General features: G+C 41.8%; 1 protein-coding gene across 1 annotated transcript in view; it reads left to right on the top strand.

The window, feature by feature from the left end:
* The window catches only part of PHF14 (PHD finger protein 14), a 171,969-nt gene that overhangs the window by 113,441 nt on the left and 36,135 nt on the right, over window positions 1–22,393 (top strand). The gene's annotated exons all lie outside the window — the stretch shown is intronic.

Genomic DNA, 22,393 nt, shown 5'->3' with positions numbered 1-22,393 from the left:
ACCATGCAGGGGGGATCCCGAAGAGGACGCTCCGGAGCCCCGAGGACAGGTAAGTGATCGTCAGCGGACCACACGTGGCACCGTAAACGGCTATCCGGTGGCAGCTGAAGCAGTCTGCGGTGCCGGATAGCTGTTTATGCGATGGCCCCGACATACAAAAGCATTGTATGTTAATGCTGTCGTATGTCGGGGCCATCGTAGGTCGGGGGGGCACTGTACTAGGTTGTTAAAGAGGTACTCCACCCACAGGCATCTTCTCCCCTTTCCAAAGGATCTTTGTACAGCACCCGGCTTTCTAAACAGTATGTTCAGAACACTGGGTTCTCTTGGTGGGAAACGTGTTGTTATGCCACGCCCCCTTGTAATGTCACACCACACCCCCTCCATTCATGTCTATGGGAGGGGACGTGACGCCCCCTCCCATAGACATGAATGAAGGGGACCTGGCGTGACGTCACTTTTCCCGCCGCGGGTACCCAGCATTCTAAACATACTGTTTAGAATGCCGGGTGCTGCACAGAGATCCAAGAAGTCCGGGGACGGAGTACCCCTTTAAATACACAATATGGATAAAGTATGTGAACCCTTAAGCAACTCACCTTGTTGTTCATCCAGTCCAGCTCTATGAGTTTTCATGCCTGAGCTGTTGTTACATCTAGACAGAAGACTGGGGCAGACTACAAAGGTGGAATCGCAGCCTCCATTTGCCTCGGACCTCCACAGGGGTTTGGTGTGTAGAACAATTCAGCAACATTAAAGGGGTTCTCCATTGCTAGGCATCTTATCCCCTATCCACAGGATAGGGGATAAGATGTCTGATCACAGGGGTCCCACTGATTTGACCCACCGTGATCTCTGTGCAGACACCCGGCGTTCTGAACATTATGTTCAGAACGCTGGGTTCGGAGGCCGTGACGTCATGCTATAGACATGAATGGAGGGGGCGTGACATCATAAGCACAGCCTCCGAACATAATGTTCAGATCACCAGGTGTCTGCTGGGACCTGCGCGATCAGTCATCTTATTCCCCATTCTATGGATAGGGGATAAGATGTCTAGCTATGGAGTACCCCTTTAAACTTGGTTCACGTCTCATTTTCTGCCTACATCGGGCTAGCAACAACCTGACATGTTGCTAATGGGCCCATTGACTTAAAAGGGCAGAAGAAAGTCATAATCTGTCCTTTTTCTCGAATGTAAATGTGTTTTGCGGGACTCAAAGATTGTTTGTGAATTGTACAGAACATAGTTACAATATGACATATGTGCATTGTCCAATCAAGTCAGTGGGCCTGATGAGCTATGTGCCTGTCGATGTATCGTCTCTTCATATCCCTTATCTGTTCTTATCTATCTATCTCATATCTATCTATCTATCTCATATCTATCTATCTCATATCTATCTATCTATCTATCTCATATCTATCTATTTATCTATCTCATATCTATATATCTATCTATTTATCTATCTCGTATCTATTTATCTCCTCTATCTAGCTCATATCTATCTCTCATATCTATCTATCTCAAATCTATCTATCTATCTATCTATCTATCTATCTCATATCTATCTACCTCATATCTATCTATCTCATATCTATCTACCTCATATCTATCTACCTCATATCTATCTACCTCATATCTATCTATCTATCTCATATCTATCTATCTCATATCTATCTATCTATCTCATATCTATCTACCTCATATCTATCTATCTCATATCTATCTCATATCTATCTATCTATCTCATATCTATCTACCTCATATCTATATATCTCATATCTATCTACCTCATATCTATCTATCTCATATCTATCTCATATCTATCTATCTATCTACCTCATATCTATCTATCTCATATCTATCTCATATCTATCTATCTATCTCATATCTATCTATCTATCTATCTCATATCTATCTATCTATCTCATATCTATCTATCTCATATCTATCTATCTATCTATCTATCTCATATCTATCTATCTATCTATCTATCTGTCACATGCAGTATTACAAAAGTTAAAGGAGTACTCCAGCGCAAAATAACTTATCCCCTATCCAAAGGATAGGGGATAAGTTATAGATATGGGGCCCCCTGGGATCTCCTGGATGGGGCCGTGGCAGTCTGCCGGAAGTGAAGTTTCGTCCCCAGCAGAAAGCCGCGGCAGACACTCCCCCTCCATGTATCTCTATGGGATTCATGGAGGCGATGTGACGGCCGCCGCGTCAAGCGGGGACGGAACGCCCCCTTTCCTGTATATTGCCACGGCCCTGTACCGAAGATCGCGGGGGGCCTCAGTACTCGGACCCCTCGCGATCTATAAGTTATCTGCTATCCTTCGGATAGGGTATAAGTTATTTTGCACTATAGATGTCCTTTAATCTTATTGATAGTTGATCTTAAAATCGTGTTTTGGGCTGTATATCAATCTAATTTTTTTACATTTACTTTCTCTCTTGATCTCTGTTCTCTGTTCTCTTTAAGCCCCTAACCCCCCAGGGCCTTATTGACCAGGTCATTCATTACTTTACTGGTAAGACCGTGGGGAATACATGGTGTATCCATTGGCAGCTTCTTTGTCAGATCTTCCATCTTTGAAATCTATTGATGAGATTAGTGTTACTCTGTAATGGCTGGATTGTTCATTAATAATTAGAAACCATTTGTGTCTCACATCTGCTCCACATCACATACAACTAATGGACGGCTTTGTGTGATGGAGCACCTCAGGCCTCCGCATACAAGGGAACCGGTGCTGCACAAAACTGCGTTTTTCATCATCAGGATAGCGGTGTTCCTGTTATAGTAGTAATATTCTTGTGTATAGGAGCAGTATTATAGTAGTTATATCCCTGTATATAGGAGCAGTATTATAGTAGTTATATTCTTGTATATAGGAGCAGTATTATAGTAGTTATATTCTTGTATATAGGAGCAGTATTATAGTAGTTATATTCTTGTATATAGGGGCAGTATTATAGTAGTTATATTCTTGTATATAGGAGGTAGTATTATAGTAGTTATATTCTTGTATATAGGAGCAGTATTATAGTAGTTATATTCTTGTATATAGGAGCAGTATTATAGTAGTTATATTCTTGTACATAGGAGCAGTATTATAGTAGTTATATTCTTGTATATAGGGGCAGTATTATAGTAGTTATATTCTTGTATATAGGAGGCGTATTATAGTAGTTATATTCTTGTATATAGGAGGCGTATTATAGTAGTTATATTCTTGTATATAGGAGGCGTATTATAGTAGTTATATTCTTGTATATAGGAGGCGTATTATAGTAGTTATATTCTTGTATATAGGAGGCATTATTATAGTAGTTATATTCTTGTATATAGGAGCAGTATTATAGTAGTTATATTCTTGTATATAGGAGACAGTATTATAATAGTTATATTCTTGTATATAGGAGCAGTATTATAGTAGTTATATTCTTGTATATAGGAGCAGTATTATAGTAGTTATTTTCATGTATATAGGAGCAGTATTATAGTAGTTATATTCTTGTATATAGATGCAGTATTATAGTAGTTATATTCTTGTATATGGGAGCAGTATTATAGTAGTTATAATCTTGTATATAGGAGCAGTATTATAGTAGTTATATTCTTGTATATAGGGGAATTATTATAGTAGTTATATTCTTGTATTTAGGGGAAGTATTATAGTAGTTATATTCTTGTAGATAGGAAGAGTGTTATGGTAGTTATATTCTTGTATATAGGAGCAGTATTATAGTAGTTATATTCTTGTATATAGGGGAAGTATTATAGTAGTTGTATTCTTGTATATAGGAGCAGTATTATAGTACTTATATTCCTGTACATAGAAGCAGTATTATATTAGTTATATTCTTGTATATAGGAGCAGTATTATAGTAGTTATATTCTTGCATATAGGTGCAGTATTATAGTAGTTATATTCTTGTATATAGGAGCAGTATTATAGTAGTTATATTCTTGTATATAGGAGCAGTATTATAGTAGTTATATATGACGGAGGAGGAGGAAAAAAATAGAGAAACCGCACTCACCCACTGTATAAACTTGAAGATGTAGGTTTATTCAGATCATCGGAGATAGATCCATGAGGTGGAGGACATGGAGGGGAATGAACGCCAGGACTAGTTTTGCGCCAGACGGCGCTTCCTCCGACTGGGCTACAGTCAGAGGAAGCGCTGTCCGGCGCAAAACTAGTCCTGGCGTTCATTCCCCTCCATGTCCTCCACCTCATAGATCTATCTCCGATGATCTGAATAAACCTACATCTTCAAGTTTATACAGTGGGTGAGTGCGGTTTCTCTATTTTTCTCCTCCTCAGTCATATTTATGGACTACTGAATTTTCACCTGCACCCCCAGGTATTACTTATACCTGAAGCTCCAGGATAATACCTCCATGAACTGTTCCTTTATTATTGTTACTTAGGGAGACCAGTCTCTGGTGCCACTCATTTCTCTTTTCTTGGATTATAGTAGTTATATTCTTGTATATAGGAGCTGTATTATAGTAGTTATATTCTTGTATATAGGGGCAGTATTATAGTAGTTATATTCTTGTATATAGGGGCAGTATTATAGTAGTTATATTCTTGTATATAGGAGCGGTATTATAGTAGTTATATTCCTGTATATAGGAGCAATATTATAGTAGTTATATTCTTGTATATAGGGGCAGTATTATAGTAGTTATATTCTTGTATATAGGGGCAGTATTATAGTAGTTAAATTCTTGTATATAGGGGCAGTATTTTGTCCCTTTACATCCCTCATACAGGGCAGGACAGGAGGCGAAGGCAGGAGGGATGCTGCTGCAGCTCATTGGCATTGACCTCTATGACCCATTAGCTGCTAATAAAAAGTCAATTATAACTTTACATGCGGCAATCAACAATTCTAAAGATGCTGTTCATGTTATTCTCCTAGCGTCCACTTACCAGGATCTTCAGCTCTGTACCTGTTTTCGTCACCTAGTCCCCCTCCTTCATCCTAATATTCAGAGACATGTCCTTGCTTCTACCTTCAACTTTCCTCTTACATTGTCTATTGTCAGTTTTGTGTATAGTTATATTTCTCTTTCTTCTGAATTAATATAATACACAAGCAGATGGCCCTTCTATACTCACACAAGGATGCCCACATGGCTTTCCTAGGGGATCGTGGCCATCCAGTGCCGCTCTTTACTCTTTCCGTGTATCTCAGTGAAGCAGGCCGACAAGCACTAGGAGAAAACTGCTGTAAAATATTGCACTGCTTTATATATTAAGTAAAATATAATGTTATAATATTGCACCCTGGGGGGACATCTTTACAGGAAATCTTCCAGCGAATAACTGGAAGTCCAGCTTAAAATATGGCCGTTGTTTTGCTTTAACTGCTCATATACTTTGCATCAATCTTTTTCCGGCTCTGATTTGTTCGCATCAAACACATTTCCTAAAGCGAACGCACTAAACAAAGCGAGCCGGCTGCCGTCTGACTTTTCCCAATCCTCATAAACACAGTAGTTATCCTGAATCATAGAATTGCTTTCGCCCAGATAGCCGGTGAAATTACCGCTTTGTGGTTTCCTTAAAATGCCGTAATCCGTCAGCTGCCACATTAAGTCCGGGGAGAGAAGCAGTCAGTAGCGCTGCTCCAGCCGTTATGGGGAGAGATGTGCCTTTAACCGCGGGAAGTGATGTGCTGGGTGAAGCCCTAACCTTTCCCACTTCAGTCCGGTTGTGAAGAGTCGTGCAGTGATTTAATGGTTGCATTTTTTATTTTGCTGTTTTATTCCAATTTTTTCGCTTTTTTCACCTCCCCCTGTAATATAAGAATGGAAACCTGATAGAAAATGTTGAGGATCATTGGATGAGCACCTCTGCATTTGGCTTTTGTGTGTATATATTATCTTTTTACAGTGATTTGAAATAGTTTTAGCCCCTCACCCGATTCCGTTTCTTTTTGTTAATTTGTCACATTTATATATATATTACATCATCCAACTAATTTTAACCCTTTGGCGATATGTGCTAAAAATGTATAGCAGATGTACTGTGTGGAAAAATGGAGCCGGCTCATGGAGCTGAGCAAACACCATGCACAACGGGTGACGTCTGCTATTAACACTATTTATATCTAGGATCAGAAATTACTCAGATCCTGGTCATTAAACCACACAAATGCTACCATAATATTAGAAGAATATAACTACTGTAATACTGCCCCTCTGTGCAAGATTAGAACTACTATAATACTGTCTCCTGTATACAAGAATATAACTACTATAATACTGCTCCTATATGCAAGAATATAACTATTATAATACTGCTTCCTATGTACAAGTATATAACTACTTTAATACTGCCCCTATATACAAGAATATACCTACTATAATACTGCTCCTATATACAAGAATATAACTACTATAATACTGCCCCCTCATGTACAAAAATATAACTACTATAATACTGCCCCCTCATGTACAAGAATATAACTACTATAATACTGCCCCTATATACAAAAATATAGCGACTATAATACTGCTCCTATATACAAGAATATAACTACTATAATACTGCTTCTATATACAAGAATATAACTACTATAATACTGCTGCTATATACAAGAATATAACTACTATAATACTGCTCCTATATACAAGAATATAACTACTATAATACTGCTCCTATATACAAGAATATTACTACTATAATACTGCTCCTATATACAAGAATATAACTACTATAATACTGCTTCTATATACAAGAATGTAACTACTATAATACTGCCTCCTATATACAAGAATATAACTACTATAATACTGCCTCCTATATACAAGAATATAACTACTATAACACTGCTCCTATATACAAGAATATAACTACTATAATACTGCCTCCTATATACAAAAATATAACTACTATAATATTGCTCCTATATACAAGAATATAACTACTATAATATTGCTCCTATATACAAGAATATAACTACTATAATACTGCTCCTATATACAAGAATATAACTACTATAATACTGCCTCCTATATACAAGAATATAACTACTATAATACTGCCTCCTATATACAAGAATATAACTACTATAATACTGCTTCCTATATACAATAATAGAACTTCTATAATACTGCCTCCTATATATAAGAATATAACTACTATAATACTGCCTCCTATATACAAGAATATAACTACTATAATACTGCCTCCTATATACAAGAATATAACTACTATAAAACTGCCTCCTATATACAAGAATATAACTACTATAATACTGCCTCCTATATACAAGAATATATCTACTATAATACTGCTCCTATATATAAGAATATAACTACTATAATACTGCCTCCTATATACAAGAATATAACTACTATAATACTGCCTCCTATATACAAGAATATAACTACTATAAAACTGCCTCCTATATACAAGAATATAACTACTATAATACTGCCTCCTATATACAAGAATATATCTACTATAATACTGCTCCTATATACAAGAATATAACTACTATAATACTGCTCCTATATACAAGAATATAACTACTATAATACTGCCTCCTATATACAAGAATATAACTACCATAATATATTGTTGTATATAGGAGGCAGTATTATAGTAGTTATATTCTTGTATATAGGAGGCAGTATTATAGTAGTTATATTCTTGTATATAGGAGGCAGTATTATAGTAGTTATATTCTTGTATATAGGAGGCAGTATTATAGTAGTTATATTCTTGTATATAGGAGGCAGTATTATAGTAGTTATATTCTTGTATATAGGAGCAGTAACTACTATAATACTGCCTCCTATATACAAGAATATAACTACTATAATACTGCCTCCTATATACAAGAATATAACTACTATAATACTGCCTCCTATATACAAGAATATAACTACTATAATACTGCCTCCTATATACAAGAATATAACTACTATAATACTGCCTCCTATATACAAGAATATAACTACCATAATACTGCTCCTATATACAAGAATATAACTACCATAATACTGCTCCTATATACAAGAATATAACTACTATAATACTGCCTCCTATATACAAGAATATAACTACCATAATACTGCTCCTATATACAAGTATATAACTACTATAATACTGCCTCCTATATACAAGAATATAACTACTATAATACTGCCTCCTATATACAAGAATATAACTACCATAATACTGCTTCTATATACAAGAATATAACTACTATAATACTGCCTCCTATATACAAGAATATAACTACTATAATACTGCCTCCTAGATACAAGAATATAACTACTATAATACTACCTCCTATATACAAGAATATAACTACTATAATACTGCTCTTATATACAAGAATATAACTACTATAATACTGCCTCCTATATACAAGAATATAACTACTATAATACTGCTCCTATATACAAGAATATAACTACTATCATACCATAGTTTGTCATGTAATTCTTTTGTTTGAGCAATGTTGGGTAAAAGGTAATAAGTAGAGATTGCAGTCCGTGGCCTCATCTGGGACTGTACAGCTGAATGTAAGGTGTGACTGGGGAAGGAATAAGAAAATGACTGTGCATAATGTAGACAGGAAAGCATTTCTTTTTAGTTTTTAATTTATGTTGTTCCTCAGCAGTAATTGCATACGAGGGAGAAATCTAAATCAGTGAAGCATTCTTTCTAATTAAAATTTACAGAGAGCGCAGTCATGAGATATACGGCGCAGCGTTTGTCATTTGTCGAAGCGCATTTCCAGTAAGAGAGCAATGTCCTGATAGAGCTCAGCCCCCCAAAAGGTCACATGGTGCCTGTCATTGAGAAATACCGTATATTGTTTTTGGAGAGTAAATGTATAAACCCAAACAAGCAACAATGTCCACCTTGGAGGCCGCATCTAAAGGAATATGTTGGGGTTTTTTTGAAAAATTTTTGAAATGATGAAGTATCTATTAATAGGATATTAATATTAAGGAGGAAATAGGAAATCCTCTGTGTGTCTGGAAAGTCTGGAGGGTTTTAAGGTCTGGGTTTTTTATGAGCAGTGAGATAATGGCTAATTGAAGTCATATATTTAGCAAATTCTATATGCGGTATTAACATGCAGAGCAATAACAGAAATGGTTGCATTTCCCCTCTGAGTATTACAGTAGGCAGGCGTCTACAGGAGCTTCATTTCTGGTTTTAATAAATGTGCAGATTAGATGTAGCAGAGCTTAATTTACCGTTTAGGGCTACATTATTTATGTCTGTGAGATAATAACTAAAAATAATTGAAACCAATAGCAAATTTGCCTCTATAAGGCCTTTTTTTATGTTTTATAGTTCGAGGTAGCTAGATTGGCATTTAAAAGCAATATGCACCTTGAAGGTCAAAGGTGTTCAGCACTAAAATAAACTACTTTAATACTGCCTCGTATGTACTAAAATATAACTACTATAATACTGTCTCCTATATACAAAAATATAACTACTATAATACTGCTCCTATACACAATAATATAACTACTATAATACTGCTCCTATATACAAGAATATAACTATTATAATACTGCTCCTATATACAAGAATAAAACTACTATAATACTGCCCCCTATATACAAGAATATAACTACTATAATACTGCTTCTATATACAAGAATATAGCTACTATAATACTGCTCCTATATACAAGAATATAACTACTATAATACTGCTCCTATATACAAGAATATAACTACTATAATACTGCTCCTATAAACAAGAATATAACTACTATAATACTGCTCCTATATACAAGAATATACCGTATTTATCGGCGTATAACACGCACTTTTTAGGCTAAAATTTTTAGCCTAAAGTCTATGTGCGTGTTATACGCCGATACACCCCCAGGAAAGGCAGGGGGAGAGAGACCGTCGCTGCCCGCTTCTCTCCCCCTGCCTTTCCTGGGGTCTAGAGCGCTGCTGCCGGCCCTTCTCTCCCCCTGGCTATCGGCGCCGCTGCCCGTTCTGTCCCCCTGACTATCGGTGCCGGCGCCCCATTGCCGGCGCCGATAGCCGGGGGGAGAGAAGCGGCGCCGACAGCCAGGGGGAGAGAAAGGGCAGCGGCACCCATTGCCGGCGCCGCTGCCCCGTTGCCTCCCCCCATCCTCGGTGGCATAATTACCTGGGTCGGGTCCGCGCTGCTGCAGGCCTCTGGCGTGCGTCCCCCGCGTCGTTACTATGCGCCGTGCGCAGGGGACCCGACCCCGGCAACAGGTAATTATGCCACCGGGGATGGGGCGCCGGCAATGGGTGCCGCTGCCCCTTCTCTCCCCCTGGCTGTCGGCGCCGCTTCTCTCCCCCTGGCTATCGGCGCCGGCAATGGGGCGCCGGCACCGATAGTCAGGAGGACAGAACGGGCAGCGGCGCCGATAGCCAGGGGGAGAGAAGGGCCGGCAGCAGGGCTCTAGACCCCAGGAAAGGCAGGGGGAGAGAAGTGGGCAGCGACGGCCTCTCTCCCCCTGCCTTTCCTGGGGGTGTATCGGGGTATACATGCACACACACGCACCCTCATTTTACCATGGATATTTGGGTAAAAAACTTTTTTTACCCAAATATCCTTGGTAAAATGAGGGTGCGTGTTATCGGCCGGTGCGTGGTATACCCCGATAAATACGGTAACTACTATAATACTGCTCCTATATACAAGAATATAACTACTATAATACTGCTCCTATATAAACGAATATAACTACTATTATACTTCCTCCTATATACAAGAATATAACTTCTATAATACTGCTCCTATATACAAGAATATAACTACTATAATACTGCTTCTATATACAAGAACATAACGACTATAATACTGCTCCTATATACAAGAATATAACCACTATAATACTGCCCCTATATACAAGAATACAACTACTATAATACTGATCCTATATACAAGAATATAACTACTATAATACTGCTCCTATATACAAGAATATAACTACTATAATACTGCCTCCTAAATACAAGAATATAACTACTATAATACTGCTCCTATATACAAGAATATAACTACTATAATACTGCCCCTATGATAACACTACTATAATACAGCCCACCTATGTACAGAATTTAACTTCTATAATACTGTGATAATCTGTTAATATTGGACAGGTGGAGAGGACACATTCTGGGTAGATATTATTATTCCTTGCAGAGTTATATTTCAGATATAGTAAATGGAGTGGGTGACTGCAGTAGTAGTCGTCTTCTGTCCTTGACCAACATGGCACACATTGCCTTTTCCCTATCAACCTTCAAGTGGCGTTCTTCTCTTTTAGACAGTCACAGTCGCCATGGCTGTTCCTTTCAGATATTGGATGGCGTTTAAAAAAAAATGAAATTCAATATTATGTCGTAGATGAAGGAGAATTCTTGTTTAGCTTTGGTTCTTATTTGCATAGAGACAGCATGCGCTCGTTCTGAACGAGGAAATAGCTTGTAATACTTCTTGCTGTGAAATAGAGATAAGTGAGCCAACAGGAATCTAAAAACACCAGTGGCAATGCGAGTTCTGTACATGAAGGAAACAATGCACCAACCAAAGGCGGCCAATTTGTATTGGCTAATGCTTTACTTGTTCGCTTATGAAAGACCTTTTTTTTTATTTTTATTTTTTATAGAATATTGTAAACCAATTTACTTCTTCTGTTCCGTTTTTGCATACAGTTACCATGTCCCCCCCTCTGCATCTGCAAAGAACTAAGAATCAAGCGAGCATTTCAGCTCTAATGCCTTTTGTCTTTGGAAGTTATTTTAAAGAGTCTGCGATAATTATCCTATGGAGGACGTAATTATTGCAGGTGTTTTTTCATTTCACCGCTCGAGCAAAAGAATATGCCATTCCTCAGATTCCGGGCGTCGTTGGACAAGAGATACTGTATGCAGGTGTGTGCATCATAAAAGAAAAAGAACAGAAGCCGGGAGACAAGATCGTGTGGAATTCACCTTGTAAGAACAGGGGTTCTGTAAAATACTTAGAAAGGAGATCACAACATTTGGTCACTGAAAGACAGAGCAGTCATGGAAAAGAAGACCTCAACTCTTTTTGCCAAAATGTAGGGAGACCATTTCACGATCAAATTTACATTCAGTGTTTCGAAGTCCAGAGTCAACCCAACTTTGACGCCTCTTCTGCAGAGCAACGGTATACACAATTGTCCAATTGCTTTGACTACATGATATACTTCCGCTACCGGTCCCCTTGGTAAACTAGACTGCCGTTATCCACAGCTGCTCCCACTGCCAACTAAATCTCCTATGAGATGCAGCTAACAGATTGTGACGCTTCTCTTTTTCCCCATCTTTCCTTATTGCCATTGTTCATTCTTGAGCTTCTTTAAGATCTTCCCCAACTCGCCATAGAATGGTGTTACTTTCTACCGGCAGCACTCCCATCTGACAACCTCTCACTTGATGAGTTGATTACCGATCCGGGGTGTGTGTGGAGGTCCAAGTTGTCCTCTCTTTTCTTTCAGTTCTCCGTAGCCCGGATTGTAATCTGATGTTATAAGTCTCCGATCTTATCGTCTTTATCAATCATCACACAGATTTAATCTCTTTTTGATATTACTAAACTCATCAAATCTTTTTTGGGACTCCTTAAAGGGAACCAATCAGCAGATTTTAGCATATATAACACTTTCCAATGCTTTATATATGCTAAAATCGTTATCCTCTCCATCCCCGGGGGACATCCGTCGCTTCGGCCATGGTTCCGTCCCCTCATCGTAATCGACGGCTCGCGTCACCGCTCTGCTCCATCTGCTTACGGGAGCAACGGGTGCTGGTAAGCATAAGTCCCGGCTCAGGGGACTACTTGCGGGATGGCCGGGGGACTTTAAGACTTAATATCTTCCCCATCCCTGGGAGCAAAAACGTCCCCTCGGGATGGTGAGGATAATGATTTTAGCATATATATCACGTTGGCAAGTGTTATATAAACTAAAATCTGCTGATTGGATCCCTTTATGCCAAAAGCATGAGTTCTTAGAAAGGTTTGTGAATGATTCCAAAACCCAATGGCTTGAGATACCAAGAAGGCTGGGAAATCATGAAGTAAATGACCATATTGGCTATGGAGCTTCCTTCTTGGCTGTGTCACTTTCTACTCAGTTGACGTTGCGGCATTACCCTGCTTCTTGGAGCTGTTCTGAGCTGCCGACTCTTTGCAACTTAGTGCTCTTTATTTGAGTAGACCTCACTGGCTGCCATGTCCCACACTGTTTGAAGGACAGATCAAAGAGGGACCTTATCACTGGGATTTAGGCGTGAGGCCTGGAGATGTGGAGTTACTTCATGTCACAGTGCTTTCTACAGCGGTGGTTCTCAACCTTTTTTGCAACTGTACCCTCAAAGGGTGAAAGTATGTCCGCTGGTACCCCACGCATATAATTTCGGCCGGAACTTACACGCGAGGGTTACCTGCAGACAAAATAAATCATAAAATTACTTAACTTCATAATGGTGTGTGCTTACCTTTCTAATGCAATACTAATGCGATACTTAATCCCCTTGTGCCATTATGCCCCCCTCCATCTGATCCATTTTGCCATTATCCCTCCCCCCCTCCATCTTAATCCCCTTGTGCCATAATCCCCCCCCCCCCCCCCCCCCCCCCTCCGATCCCCCTGGGCCAATATATGAGATACATACAATAACACCCTCCCATACTACGGTGATACACTTAGTTTAACATGCTTACCAGGCCTGTGTCTATCCCGTTCGGCAGGAGTCGGAGGGCCGCACTGACGGGTGACGTCCTTCTGCGCTGTGTAGGCACCTCCGCGCAACGTCGGGGACGTCGCACGTCAGGCCCGGCAGCCACTGCAGCTCACGCAAAGTGGCCGCGGCCGGAGCTGCCACGGCCACTGCGGCGTCCAATCCCTGCTCTACGCTGACAAAAACTGGCCAATGCATGACCATTATTTGTCAGCGAATTGCTGTACCCCCACATAACCTTTGGGGAACCCCTAGGGGTACGCAAACCCTTGGTTGAGAACTCCTGTTCTACAGGGCCCTGAAGTTTAATGCAGTGCAGTGTGCTATTTTTCTGTTATACCAGAGCCGGTCTTCAACTCGATCAATGACTTTTAGCATGAATCTCAACGACTCCAAGCCTTGCCTCATCACCCACCATTACTGAATGATTTCTTGTGCGCTGTTGTGGCTCATTGGGCACAGCCTTGTTCCAAAATCTAGAACAATTGTTTTGGAGATCTTCCTCAAGCATGTGTGGATTTAGTGTCCATGCCCTCGTCATGCACTTGTCCACTGTGTGTACACATTTGTGTTTCTTCTACAGAATGGCTGATAGAACGGCTGATAGCTTGGTGACAATCCTTCAATGAGTTTCCCATTTGAGACATTTTATGATGTCAGTGATATCTTTATTTCTTTATGACACAAGGAAACTACCTGCAGCGGTGGCCATGTTTGTTGACTTTTCCATAATTCTGTATTCTAGCATTGAGGTTCTGTTTAGTCTTTTCTTGTATGTGGCCCTGCCATCTGCCTTTGCTTGCAGAATTGGGCTGAGGGGGCCACCAGTTCTCCAGTCGGTGAGTTGGGACCCCTGGCATATTAGAAATTTACAGCATCTGCTACGGACTGGTTTGTCAGTGTTAGAGAGAGAAAGATAATTCTATACATAGACTTATGTTATGGCTTTGTTGCATTGCCGCAGGGTTGACACACTTTCTTTCGGGTGTTGAAACCTTCTTCACACGTCATTGCTTCAATGAAAACCAAATGTTATGATTACTCAAGGAAATCTGTTTTTCATGGGGCTTTTAAATGCATTTGCAGAAAGGATAATTAAAGAAATTGCTGCTTTGCAAACTTCTAATTGTGAGCAGTGAACTGCTGGGCTGATTTCGGTAATTCGTCCTCCGCACTGTGGAAGGTATTGTACGGTAGACTAGCACTTCCTGCTCCTGCCTGACAGAGACCATATTGTTCACCCGCAACACTGGGAAATAAAGGTTTGTCAGGTGGTAGTTTGGTGACATTTTCGAGCTCTTGATAATGTAAACACAAATGGAGAGTTTTTTTTGTAAGGACTCTGTTCTGTCCCCGATCTCTCGTTGTGGGGACCACTGCTTTGGGGAAGTGGTGGTTTTTCTTTAAAAAGGGTTATGTGTTTATTTAACATTTCTTTCCTTTATCAGTGCTTTAAAGGGGTACTCCGCTGCTCAGCGATTGGGAGATGGCGCCGGGAGCTCATAACGTCCATAGCCCCGCCCCCTCATGACGTCACGTCCCACCCCCTCAATGCAAGACTATGGGAGGGGGCGTGACAGCCGTCACGCCCCCTCCCATAGTCTTGCATTGAGGGGGTGGGGCGTGACGTCATGAGGGGGCGGTGCTATGACCCCACAAGCTGCCGTCTCCAGCGTTCGGAACAGTTTGTTCCAAACGCTGAACAGCAGAGCTCCCCTTTAAGGCTTTCTCTTATTTTCCTTTTATCTTTTCAAGTCCTTTCTCCTTACCCTGTCCTTTTCCCTAACCCGTTTCCTACCCTTTCACTATTCTTTTATATTTCCCACACTTTCCCTTTTTATTACTGTATTACAAGTATTCCACTTTTACTTTTTCTCCTTCCTATTATCTTTTTCTACACTCCTTCCCTATTGCCTACCTTTATTTATTTTCCTTTTTGTTTTCTCTTTCCTTTTGATATCCCTTCCCTTTTTCTTGCCACAATCTTTATCTTTTTCTTTTACCCAACTTTAATAATTCCCTTTCTGTTTGCACTTCCTCCATCCATTCTTTCCTTATTGTTTCTTTTTTATTTTTATTTTTTTTAACTTTTTTATTTATCAAACACCAATAATATACAACAACTGTGGACTATAAAAATACAATCAATATCATTTATATACCGTCCATTCCTTAACAGACACATAATAACAAACCATTTCAATTGTCTTTATTGTTTCTTGATTTTTTTTCTTTTTCTCAATTTTTTCTTCCTTTTCTTTTACTCCTTTTGTTATTATTCATTTTCTTTCTGCTTTCTTTTTGTTTAGATTATCTTTATTTACATCCTCTCATCTCGCCATATATTTTTGTCATAACCTTTCGTTTTCTTTTCTCTACCTTCCTCTTTTCCTATGTTTACCGCCCTCCTCTTCACCTATTTTAATTTCTCCCCCTTTCCCTTTCTACTTTCTTTATACTTAAAGGGGTACTCCGGTGGAAAACATTTTTTTTTTTTATCAACTGGTGCCAGAAAGTTAAACAGATTTGTAAATTACTTCTATTAAAAAACAATCTTTATCCTTCCATTACTTTTTAGCAGCAGTATATCACAGACAAAGTTCTTTAATTTTTGGATTTCTTTTTTTTTTTCTGTCCACAGTGCTCTCTGCTGACACCTCTGTCTGTATCAGGAACTGTCCAACGCGATGAAGATTTGCTCCTGCTCTGGACGGTTCCTGATATGGACAGAGGTGTTAGCAGAGAGCACTGTGGACAGAAAAAAAGAAAGAAATCCAAAAAGAAAAGAACTTTGCCTGTAGTATATAGCAGCTAATAAGTACTGGAAGGATAAATATTTTTTAATAGAAGTAATTTACAAATCTGTTTAACTTTCTGGCACCAGTTGATTAAAAAAAAAAAAAAAAAAAAAAAAAAAAAAAAAAAGTTTTCAACCCGAGTACCCCTTTAAGCTTTCCCTTTTTCTGTCACTTTCCTTTCTATATACTTACTCTTTATTCTAAAAAAGTTTTTCTCTTTCTCCCCAATTATTCTTCCATATTCTTTCTCTTTATTCTAAAAAAAGTTTTTCTCTCCCTATTATTCTTTTATTCCCTTTATCCCCTACCCTCTTCTTAGCTCTTTTTACCTTGTTATCCCATCCCCCCATTATCCCATCTTTATTCCCTCCCCCTTTTTCCTTAATCATCATTTTTCCCCTCTTTATATGTTGTTATCCCTTCCTTCCCTCACTATTCCTTCCATTCCTCATTATCCTTTTCCTACCTTTTCATTCATTCCTTCCCTCGGTATCCCTTTCTTCTCTCTCTATCCCTTCCTTCTCTCTCTTTATTCCTTGCCTCCCTGGTTATTCCTTTCTTCCCTTGCTATTCCCTCCCTCCCTCGTTTTCCCTTCCCTCCCTCCCTCGTTTTCCCTTCCCTCCCTCCCTCGTTTTCCCTTCCCTCCCTCCCTCGTTTTACCAGCCCTCCCTCCCTCCCTCCCTCGTTTTCCCCTCCCTCCCTCCCTCATTTTCCCCTCCCTCCCTCATTTTCCCTTCCCTCCCTCCCTCCCTCCCTCGTTTTCCCTTCCCTCCCTCCCTCGTTTTCCCTTCCCTCCCTCCCTCGTTTTCCCTTCCCTCCCTCCCTCGTTTTCCCTTCCCTCCCTCCCTCGTTTTCCCTTCCCTCCCTCCCTCGTTTTCCCTTCCCTCCCTCCCTCATTTTCCCTTCCCTCCCTCCCTCCCTCGTTTTCCCTTCCCTCCCTCCCTCCCTCGTTTTCCCTTCCCGACCTCCCTCCCTCCCTCGTTTTCCCTTCCCTCCCTCCCTCGTTTTCCCTTCCCTCCCTCCCTCGTTTTCCCTTCCCTTCCTCCCTCCCTCGTTTTCCCTTCCCTCCCTCCCTCCCTCCCTCCCTCCCTCGTTTTCCCTTCCCTCCCTCGTTTTCCCTTCCCTCCCTCCCTCCCTCCCTCGTTTTCCCTTCCCTCCCTCCCTCCCTCGTTTTCCCTCCCTCCCTCCCTCCCTCCCTCGTTTTCCCTCCCTCCCTCCCTCCCTCATTTTCCCTTCCCTCCCTCCCTCCCTCGTTTTCCCTTCCCTCCCTCCCTCCCTCGTTTTCCCTCCCTCCCTCTTTTTCCCTTCCCTCCCTCCCTCCCTCGTTTTCCCTTCCCTCCCTCCCTCTCTCGTTTTCCCTTCCCTCCCTCCCTCGTTTTCCCTTCCCTCCCTCCCTCCCTCGTTTTCCCTTCCCTCCCTCCCTCGTTTTGCCTTCCCTCCCTCCCTCGTTTTGCCTTCCCTCCCTCCCTCATTATCCATTCCCTCCCTCGCTTCCCCTTCCTTCTCTTGCTATCCCTTCCTTCTCTCGATATCCCTTCCTTCTCTCGCTATCCCTTCCTTCTCTTGCTGTCCCTTCCTTCTCCCGCTGTCCCTTCCTTCTCCCGCTTTCCCTTCCCGCCCTCGCTGTCCATTCCTTCCCTCGCCATTCCATCTCCTTCCCTTGCTATTGTTTCCCTCGCCATTCCTTCTCCTTCCTTTGCTATTCTTTCCCTTGTCATTCCTTCTTTCCCTCGTTATCCATTCCTTTCCTTGCTATTCCTTCATACTCTTGCTATCTCTTCCTTCTTTCGCTATGCCTTCCTTTCTTCATAATCTCTTCCTTCTCTCCCTCGCTCTTTTCCTTCCCTCCTTATCCCTTCCTTTCCTCCTTATTCCTTCCTTCGCTATCCCTTCCCTCTCTCGTCATACCTATACCTTCCCTTTTAATCCATACTCTCTCATTATCCCTTCACGCCCTCATTTTGTTTCTTCATTCATTATCCCTTCCCTCCCCTGTTTTTCCTTCCCTCATTATCTTCTCTTTATTTACACCCCCTTTCATTATGCTTTCCCACTTGTTAATTATTGTTATACCGTCTCTCCCTTGTTCGTCCTTGTTTTTTCCCTTTCTTTCATACTTCCGTAACCTTATGTACCATTCCTTCCCTTGCACTTCCTTTCCCCCCTTGTTCTCTTCTCTCTCCCCCCAAGCCCCCCGTTCTCCCTTTCCCTCTCAATATGTTACTTTTATCTCATTCTCTCATTTCTCCTTCAACTTCTCACTACCCCTTTCTCCTCCCGTTCACCCATCTTACAAGGTACCCCTTCATGTTTCTGCACTTTGGGGGCTGTGTAGCCTGCACCACCAAAACTAACAAACTACTTTTCCAAGGCTCCCATAGTTTATTTATGTTCCATCTTTGAAATCGTAGCAGTAAAGCCATGTTATTTAGTTGCAGATTGAAGTATAAGAGGAGGTGCGGGTCGGTCCATCCAGAGCAGGCACAGAATAAATCCGCAGACACGAGCAGCCCTTGTTTGTTGTACGGCGGCCTTTTCTTACATGCCAGTGGTACAAATCAATTTATGAGTGCATTTTATCTTATTGATTTTATCACACAGCTACTCTTGGCTTAATTATGTCCCTGTTCTGGTGATAAAGCTGCTCCTCTTATCTCACCAACTTAAAAGACCATTATTATTGATGATTAAAAGGAAAGATTGGATTGACCTATCGAGAGGAAGCACAAGTTTTTTTTCCCCTGTCTAATTAATTTGATAATGTTTTTTTTCCCCTTGTCAATTCAGGGACACACAGTGCATGACAATGTGGAACTTTTTATCAACAACGTCCCCTGTTACTTGCAAACTTTACAAGTTCATTTAGGACTTTTTGAACAGTGTTCTGGTATATAAGGATACATTAATAAACAAGAAAATGGATTACAGTTTAGGCAAAAGGCTCACAGCCTGTTGTTTGTCCTTGGATTTCGTCAGGAGTGCCTGGTGATGGGCAATGCCTGGATTACCCCAGACATGATGCTGCCCCCACCATGATCACTGTAGGGGGATGGTATTTTGCAGGTGATGGGCAATGCCTGGATTCCCCCAGACATGATGCTGCCCCCACCATGATCACTGTAGAGATGATATTGGGCAGGTGATGGGCAGTGCCTGGTTTCCCCCAGACATGATGCTGCCCCCACCATGATCACTGTAGGGATGGTATTGGGCAGGTGATGGGCAGTGCCTGGTTTCCTCCAGACATGATGCTGCCCCCACCATGATCACTGTAGGGATGGTATTGGGCAGGTGATGGGCAGTGCCTGGTTTCCCCCAGACATGATGCTGCCCCCACCATGATCACTGTAGGGATGGTATTGGGCAGGTGATGGGCAGTACCTGGTTTCCCCCAGACATGATGCTGCTCCCACCATGATCACTGTAGGGATGGTATTGGGCAGGTGATGGGCAGTGCCTGGTTTCCTCCAGACATGATGCTGCCCCCACCATGTTCACTGTAGAGATGATATTGGGCAGGTGATGGGCAGTGCCTGGTTTCCCCCAGACATGATGTTGCCCCCACCATGAACACTGTAGGGATGGTATTGGGCAGGTGATGGGCAGTGCCTGGTTTCCTCCAGATATGTTGCTGCCCCCACCATGATCACTGTAGGGATGGTATTGGGCAGGGAATGGGCAGTACCTGGTTTCCTCCAGACATGATACTGCCCCCACCATGATCACTGTTGGGATGGTATTGGGCAGGTGATGGGCAGTGCCTGGTTTCCTTCAGACATGATGCTGCCCCCACCATGATCACTGTAGAGATGATATTGGGCAGGTGATGGGCAGTGCCTGGTTTCCCCCAGACATGATGCTGCCCCCACCATGATCACTGTAGGGATGGTATTGGGCAGGTGATGGGCAGTGCCTGGTTTCCCCCAGACATGATGCTGCCCCCACCATGATCACTGTAGGGATGGTATTGGGCAGGTGATGGGCAGTGCCTGGTTTCCCCCAGACATGATGCTCTCCCCACCATGATCACTGTAGGGATGGTATTGGGCAGATGATGGGCAGTGCCTGGTTTCCCCCAGACATGATGCTGCCCCCACCATGATCACTGTAGGGATGGTATTGGGCAGGTGATGGGCAGTGCCTGGTTTCCCCCAGACATGATGCTGCCCCCACCATGATCACTGTAGGTAGGGATGGTATTGGCAGGTGATGGGCAGTGCCTGGTTTCCCCCAGACATGATGCTGCCCCCACCAGGATCACTGTAGGGATGGGCAGTACCTGGTTTCCCCCAGACATGATTCTGTCCCCACCATGATCACTGTAGGGATGGTATTGGACAGGTGATGGGCAGTGCCTGGTTTCCCCCAGACATGATGCTGCCCCCACCATAATCACTGTAAGGATGGTATTGGGCAGGTGATGGGCATTGGCTGTTTTCCTCCCAACATGATACTTAGAATTGAGGCCAAAACTTCAATCTTGGTTCCATTAGACCATAGAATCTTATTCCTTACAGTCTGATCCTTTAGATCCTTTTCTGTAATCTCCGGCATCTTTCATGTGTTATTACTGAGGAGAAGCTTCTTTCTCTCATAAAGACCAGATTGTGGAGGCCTCAGTGATGGTTCTGGACCTTCTGGAAATTTCTCCCATCTGCACACAGGATCTTTGAAGCTCAAAGTTACCATTGGTTTCTAGGGCAGTTTTCTTACCATGGCTCTTCTCCCCCGATCACTTATTTGGTGGGGTTGCCACTCTATGAAGAGTCCTGGTTGTTCCTTCTTCTTCCATATAAGGATTCTGGAGGCCTCTGAGCTCCAGAAAACTCTTAGTGCAGCAGATATGTTTTTGTCCCCTTCTTAATATCTGTGCCTTCACACAATCCTGTCTCTGATCTATACAGGCAGTTCTTTCTTCTCATGGCTTGGTTTTTGCTCTGATATAATTGTCAGCTGTGAGACCTTATATAGACAGGGCTGTGTCTTCCCAAATACTGTCCGAATAAGGTAGAGAAACCTCTCACAGATTTTCATTATGGGGGATTGAAGGCAGTATGATGGGGCAAACTTACATTTTAGTTTTATTTTAGCACAAGGAGCAGGATAACAAAATTTTAAGTAAAAATAAAAAAGTGAAAGGGTCTGAAGACTTTCCGAATGCCTTGTACTGTCTTTTATGAATCTGTTTTCATAACTAGCAAGGATTTTCCTGGGTCTCTCTATCTCGGTTCCTCCCATTAAAGGGGAACTCCACTGGCCAGCGCTCGGAACTAAATGTCCTGAACACTGTTTTCACACTGCGGGTGCAGCCGCACCCCTTATGACTTCATGGCCACACCCCCTCAATGCAAGTTAATGAGAGGGGACGTCACGCCCCCTCCCGTAGACTTGCATTGAGGGGGCGTGCCATGACGTGACGAGGGGCATGGCCGACCCCTGCATTGTGAAAACAGCGTTCAGGACATTTAGTTCCGAGCGCTGGCCAGTGGAGTACCCCTTTAAATTCTTCACCAGCTCCTAGAATCAGCAGGGCCGGTCCTCGCCTCATCCCTCACGTCATGTCGTGTTCTTGGCTCCGCAGCAGCTTTGTCCGTGCACGTAGTGTGGTGAGGCCCCTGGTGAGCACGTTTAGCCTTCTGCAGGCTGCCTGATAAGATATCCTCTGCTGTAATGAAATTGGACGGGCCCCGGTAAATAATGTGACCCCCCCCCCCCCCCCATCCTTGTCTCATTCATTATCTTGTTTATCTCATTTACATTGTACAATTAGGATCAACTGTATCGATCGAGTACTAACTAATTTTGAGCGGAAAATTACATGACATTTG

This window comes from Hyla sarda, chromosome 5 (assembly GCF_029499605.1).
Source record: "Hyla sarda isolate aHylSar1 chromosome 5, aHylSar1.hap1, whole genome shotgun sequence".
Taxonomy (NCBI): Eukaryota; Metazoa; Chordata; class Amphibia; order Anura; family Hylidae; genus Hyla; species Hyla sarda.
This window is presented reverse-complemented; position numbering and strand designations above follow the sequence as displayed.